Source organism: Phyllostomus hastatus, unplaced genomic scaffold (assembly GCF_019186645.2).
Source record: "Phyllostomus hastatus isolate PE091 unplaced genomic scaffold, TTU_PhHast_1.1 phas_contig_133, whole genome shotgun sequence".
In the NCBI taxonomy this organism is placed as follows: domain Eukaryota; kingdom Metazoa; phylum Chordata; class Mammalia; order Chiroptera; family Phyllostomidae; genus Phyllostomus; species Phyllostomus hastatus.
Genome location: NW_025333577.1, coordinates 2,520,353 through 2,526,621, shown reverse-complemented (window position 1 = coordinate 2,526,621; position 6,269 = coordinate 2,520,353). Strand labels below are relative to the sequence as shown.

Genomic DNA, 6,269 nt, shown 5'->3' with positions numbered 1-6,269 from the left:
TGATCGTTATTTCACTTGTCAATGCAGTGACATTTTCTGCATGGGGACTGTTAAAGAGTTATGGAGCCATGACTGGTGTGGCTCAGTGGATTGAGTGCTGACATGCAAAGCAAAAGGTTGCTTGTTGGATTCCAAGTCAGGTCACAGACCTGCCTTGTGGGCTAGGTCCCCAGTAAGGGGCATTTATGAGGCAACCACACATTGATGTTTGTCTCCCTCTCTCCTTCCCTTCCTTTCTCTCTAAAAATAAATAAAATAATGTTAAAAAAATGAAATGAAGTTAAATTTCTAAAAAGAGTTATGAAGTGAGCAAACTATGGAAAGTTATGAATGTTTGTGAACAGGCATACAGTGATCATTACTTAAATAGAAACATGAGAAAATGCTCTACAAAGCCCAAGAACAGATAAGTCCTAAAGGGTTGGACATTAAGGGAACTTTGTCCTAAGAATGACAGAACTAACTTCAGCTATGGTTCCGCTGGAAATGTGGCCACCCTGAATATCTTTTTTCTACAATGCGTGAGTCATTTTCATTCTAGAGAACTTGAAGAAAAATAGTGAGGTGGAAAGATATAGGAAGATATAAGCCGAGGTTTAGAAGAGTAAATGAAAGCCATGACATCATGTTTCACTTGTTCAATAATCATTAGGTAATTACCTGACCTGTTTCAGAGGCTCACCTAGGTCTCAGGGAAGCTCTGTCTGATGTAGCTTGACTCCATGGCCAGGTTGCAGGGCAAATTGCAGAATTACCTTCATCCAGTAAGGCTCATTGTCCTCCAACTCACTGTCAGGAGGTGCATGTCATAATTGTGCCTTTAGTCAAAGAATAGGGCAAACCTGACTCCAGATGAAAATGCCCCAGGAATATAGGGAGTGCATGCAGCTCATTTTGGGGGCCAGATTGCCATCGATGGCCAATATACAGCACTGGATGTTCACCAGCTTTCAGATGAGTGCGTGGAAGATACTCTTGGAGCTCCACAGGGGCTTGTCTCTTTTCTGAGGATGACCTCAAGACTTTATCATAATATTCTAGGGCTGCACATCACTTGATGTCCTGTGGCTCTGGCACTTTCTTTTTAAGATTTTATTTATTTATTTATTTTTAGAGAGGGAAGGGAGGGTGATAGAGAGAAAGAAACATCAATGTGCAGTTGCTGGGGGTTATGGCCTGCAACCCAGCATATACCCTGGCTGGGAATCGAACCTGCGACACTTTGGGCTCTGACACTTTCAATAGAGAAACTTCATTAACTGAGTCTCCTAAGTTTTTGAAGTCAATTTGTTTTTCTTCCTAGCCCCAGAGAATTTCAGAGTCATGGTTTCTGTTTTGTTTGGTCCCTTTTTTTGACTATTATCTAAGTTGTCTCTTGACTTCTGGTCAAGGTTGTGGTATAGGCAGACATGGCTCCCCTCTTTGCACAACCACATACATATTACAACTAAAATAGAGAACAACTAGCACTCAGAACCATCAGATAAGGAGTTGAATGTGAGTCTGAGAACAAGGGAATGAAACAAACCTCATTCATCCAGACTGATAGGAGGGGCCCAGGTGAGGAATAGACTTGTCCCTCACCCATGGGTGGTGGATAAAGGTTTGGGAGGGATATCTGGGGAGCAAGGAGTCCAGCCCCACACCCAGCCCCTCCCCCAGGGTTCCAGTGCCTAGAAGATAAGTCCCCATAACTTCTGTCTGCAAAAACAAGTGGGGATTTCATTGGTGGAAGAAACTCTGGAGTCCCAAGCAGTTTCTTTTAAAGTCCCCCACACAGACTCACATACTCAGACTCAGTCCCTCTAGATCCAGAACAGCAGAGCAGCTTGAGACATTGTTGGTATACATGGAGAACCTGATGTGTCTGGCATCAAGATGAGCAGAGGCCATCATCCCTTTTCTAAATCTCCTACCCACACCCGACACAGCAAGCTGGTGCCGTATCTGGAACCACCCACCTGGCTAACTGTTTGACCCACCTCACAGATCCCTAGATACTCTGCCCCACCCTACTTATGGCCCCACCCAATCTGCTTTTCCATATGAATGAATGGTATTTGCTCGTGCTTTACAACTTCCTCAATTCTATCAAAAAACACCTGGCTTCAGTGAGCCCCAGACCCAGCAGTTGCTGCAGCCTGCCTACATTCTTAGCATGGTTTTGCATGGGAATCTACAAGACTAGCGCAAATAGCAGCCACCTCAGGATGCTTTCTAGATCAAGCAGGGTGGTTGAGGGCAAAGGACAGGTGGGAGCTGACCTTTGTCTGTACCACCTGGGAATCCCAAGGGGCAGAGCACCCAGTGGACACCTACAGACCATGTCAGAGCACCACCACCCTGCCCCTGCATAGTTGGTCCACCATGGATGGCAGAAATTGGTGGTCAGTGGTGACAGGCAATCCTTGCTTCTGACTGGCCTGGATAAATCCCTCCCATTGATCTGCCACCAGCAACCGAGGCTCAACTGCAAGAGAAGGGTATACTCAGCCTATATGAAGGGCACCCCTCAAGTACCCAGCTTGGGTGATAGGAGAAGTTGTGCCCCTGGGCCCTATAGGACACTTACTACACTAGGCCACACTACCAAGAAACGGAGTCAAAGCAGCTTTACCTAATACATAGAAGCAAACAAAGGGTGGCTGCCAAAATGAGTAGACAATGAAACATGGCCCAAAAAAGAACAGGTCAAAGTTCAAGCAAAACAAAATGGAGATTAGCAATCAATCAGATACAGACTTCAAAACTCTGTTTATCTGTATTGCCAGGGTCCAGCCCTGGTGGGTCTCAGGGTCCCCAAAAGAGGAACGGCTCAGGTGGAACAAGACAGACACCGGATGTGATGCCAGAGGATAGCCAGGCTCTCTAGACCTGACTGACTCACCGAGAAAAATCAATCTTTATTTTTATAGGGGAGGTTATACAACATTCAATGCATACTGTGATTATTAAAACAGAAACGGTTACCACAGAAATAATTTCTAAAAACACAGAAGGTTTTACAAATCAATCATGTTAAACAAAAAAATAACCAAAAAAATACAGGAAGTCCCACAGATCAACCACATTAAACAAAGGTTACTTTGACCAAGAGGGTCATTAATCAGAGAGCCAACGAAGCTATACGAGCACAAACTTTCAAATGCTGATTATAATTAAATATCTACTAAGTTTCTATAGATTGGTCTAAATCAAAGGGGTACAGGAGTGATTTAAAAATTAGTCACTGTTTATAGAAATTAGATTATCTGAATTAGATAAATGATTTTTTTGCCTAGGTCTATTAACTACATATCTAGGGGAGGCTATGCTATGTTTCCATGTACTGAGATTATTATATTTTAATTAAAACTCCTTCCTTCTCTATCTACATGGTCCCATCAATAACCACTCCTGCCCAGGGCATGGGAAAGGCAGTGGTTCTAATAAATCTTGAGCTTTTGAATGGTGACTCCTTAAACATTCCTAGCAATGGCCTCCTCCAGCGTTCTGGCAGCTAGTCTGCCCATAGTTTAATTCTATCTTTAACTTTCCAGGTGGGGGTAGTGGGCAGCATTAGGGTTATTAGGGGCTTCTAGTTAGTGTCAGCAAGTCATTTCACGCAGAGTCAGAGGCATCGTGCAAGGTTTTTTGTTATAAAGCACAGGTGTCCAAAAATCTCACCACCTGATGCTAATAGGGACAGGCATATGGGAAGAGATAGACAGGAGACCCGGCCACAGCTGCCTCTGCTGTGCAGATGCGTCTCACCCGACTCAACTGTGTCAAAGGTCAGCTGTTGGCCGGCTCCCGACAATGTGGCTCTTTCTGTGGCCACCGGGGCCCCTCTGCCACATTCAGGCCTTGGGATGAAAGCACAGTTTCAAGGTTTTCTTTTCCAGATAGTGGAAATGTTACATAAAATTTCAAGGACTTCCCTTCTTTCTTGCCAACATAGTGTCTCTTGTGATGTTGGAACACCTGGCAATATTATCAGACCAGACTCAGGACTGCTGAGTTAGCGTGTGGGACTTGTCTCCTTCCTCCTCCCTGCCTCAGTTTACTAGTTATTCTACCTAATTGGTAAAAGGTATTTCCTGGCAACCAGGGTGATAAATGCTGGCCAGTGACTGTATTGCAGTCTCAGAGTTCTTCCTATGCTGTCTCCTGCTTCAGATTGAGTGCCAGCCTGCGAACTGGAAGGTCATATGTTCAATTCCCAGTCAGGGCACATGCCTAGGTTGTGGGCCAGGTCCCCAGTTTGGGGCAGCAAAAGGCAACTTCCCACACTGTTGTCTCTTTCCCTCTCTTTCTCCGGCCCTTACCCTCTCTTTAAAAAGAAATAAATAAAATCTTTCCAAAAAGGTGGGGGTGGAAATGGAAATTTAAGATGCAGGCAACAATATATTATGTCATTCAGTTTCTATTACATCCCATAATCCACAATGAAGAATGCAGATCACCTCACAAAAGAGGAATGTGAAGGTCAAGAAGAAAAAAATAAAATGCCAAAGGTGAAAGATAAAGAGAGAGTCTTAAAAGCAGCCTAAGAAAAGAAGTTAGTTATCTACCAGAGAATTCTCATAAGACTATCAGCTGTCAATTTCTCAAAGAAACTTTGCAGGCTAGAAGGGATTGGTAAGAAATATTGAAAGTCATGAGAAGCAGGGACCTACACTGTAGCAGACTCCCGCTCATGGGGTCCACAGCGTTGTAGCTGAAACAAAAGAAATTCACAAGGACTACCAGATCCTGTGGAAGAAAAGGGCAATAGGCTTCTCTCTCAAGTGGAGCAAAAGCCTCAGTCCTTTCTCCACTGAGCTTTTATTGTCTTACTGGGCATATTACAAGAAGGTCCTCATTAACTATGCACAGGCTCACTCTAGGTGGTTACCTTTTACAGAAAACAAAGGAGAGGATTCCAGTAATCACATCGCAGAAGAAGGATATTTGCAAATGAAAAGGCAAGAGTGGTTGAACCGGTTACACTGGTCCTTGGAAAGTTTAGCATGGTTTTTAGGAAGTTTCTTTGCAGTAAATGTTTGCCACTGGGGGCTGGGCCCATGCCATGCAGAATGGTCTACTACACTACGCCAAGATTGCTCTACCTAGCAAAGATATCATTAGAATCCAAAGGCAGATAAAGAGTTACCCAGAGAAGAAAATACTAAAGGAATTCATCATGACTAAACCATTATTATGTGAAACATTAAAGAGACTTATTTAAGAAAAAAAAAAAAGATCAAAACTATGAACAATAAAATGACAAACAAGACAATATATCAACCATTGAATGTAGCCTTTCTGGCGGTGAGGCGCTCCCCAAGTCAACATGCCTCTCACTAAGCATCTCATTTATCCTTCTCCAGAAGAAGAGAAGAGGAAACACAAGAAGTGCCTGGTGCAGAGCCCCAGTTCCTACTGTAACCAGAAAAGACACCGGTGTTTGGGCTGCCTGTCACTACCAAATCCAATAAGCAATGACAGTGATTGAATCTTTTATAGGCGCTTTATTCAGATGGCCAGTGATCCGAGAAGATGGCAGGGCTCATACCCTAACAAACCATCTCCCTCTTTCTTTCCCAGGCAGATCTTTTATAAGGGGGTTGGGGGAGGGCAAACAAGGTGTCATCAAAAGCCTTTGAAATTCAACAGTTGCCTCCAAGGGGGAAGGGTAGTCGCTTGCTTCTTCCTGGTACAGACGTCTCCAGACTGAGGTGATCTCCAGCCAATGACCCAGGAGGTCAACTGCTTATTCTCAGGCGCCAGGATAGGCCTTATCTGTTGTTACTGAAACAAAAACTTAACATACACATTACTTGCTAGATTTATGACTATTTACCTTAAGCTAAATTTTCTCAAGTCTTAAGCCCCTATTACTACTTCATGGATGTGAAATGCCCTGGATGCTATACAATCACCGTCTGTAGCCATGCACAAACGGTAGTTTGGGTGTTGTCTTCTCCATTGCCCTCTCTCAGACTACAGGAGAAAAAACAAGATTTACAGAAGGATGTTCCTTCAGAAGGACGCATCACTAAAGTGCCTGAGTCAAGATGAGTGGGGCACCATGCCAAAAACATATTTTGGATAGAAACAAACCAACCAACAAACAATTAAATCTAAAAAAACAAACTAAGGAACAAGAACAGAGACACAGTCACAGATACGGAGTGCATTTTGATGGTTGCCATGTGGGAGAGGTGGTGAGGGGGAATGGCTAAAGAGGTGATGGGGTTAAGAAGTACACATGGGTAGTTACAGAATAGCCCTGGGGATGTAAAGTA

At 43.7% G+C, this 6,269-nt stretch overlaps 1 pseudogene; it reads left to right on the top strand.

Moving 5' to 3' along the window:
* Nucleotides 1-5,314: 5,314 nt before the first annotated feature.
* LOC123826028 lies at nucleotides 5,315-6,023 on the top strand (annotated as a pseudogene).
* Nucleotides 6,024-6,269: the final 246 nt, after the last annotated feature.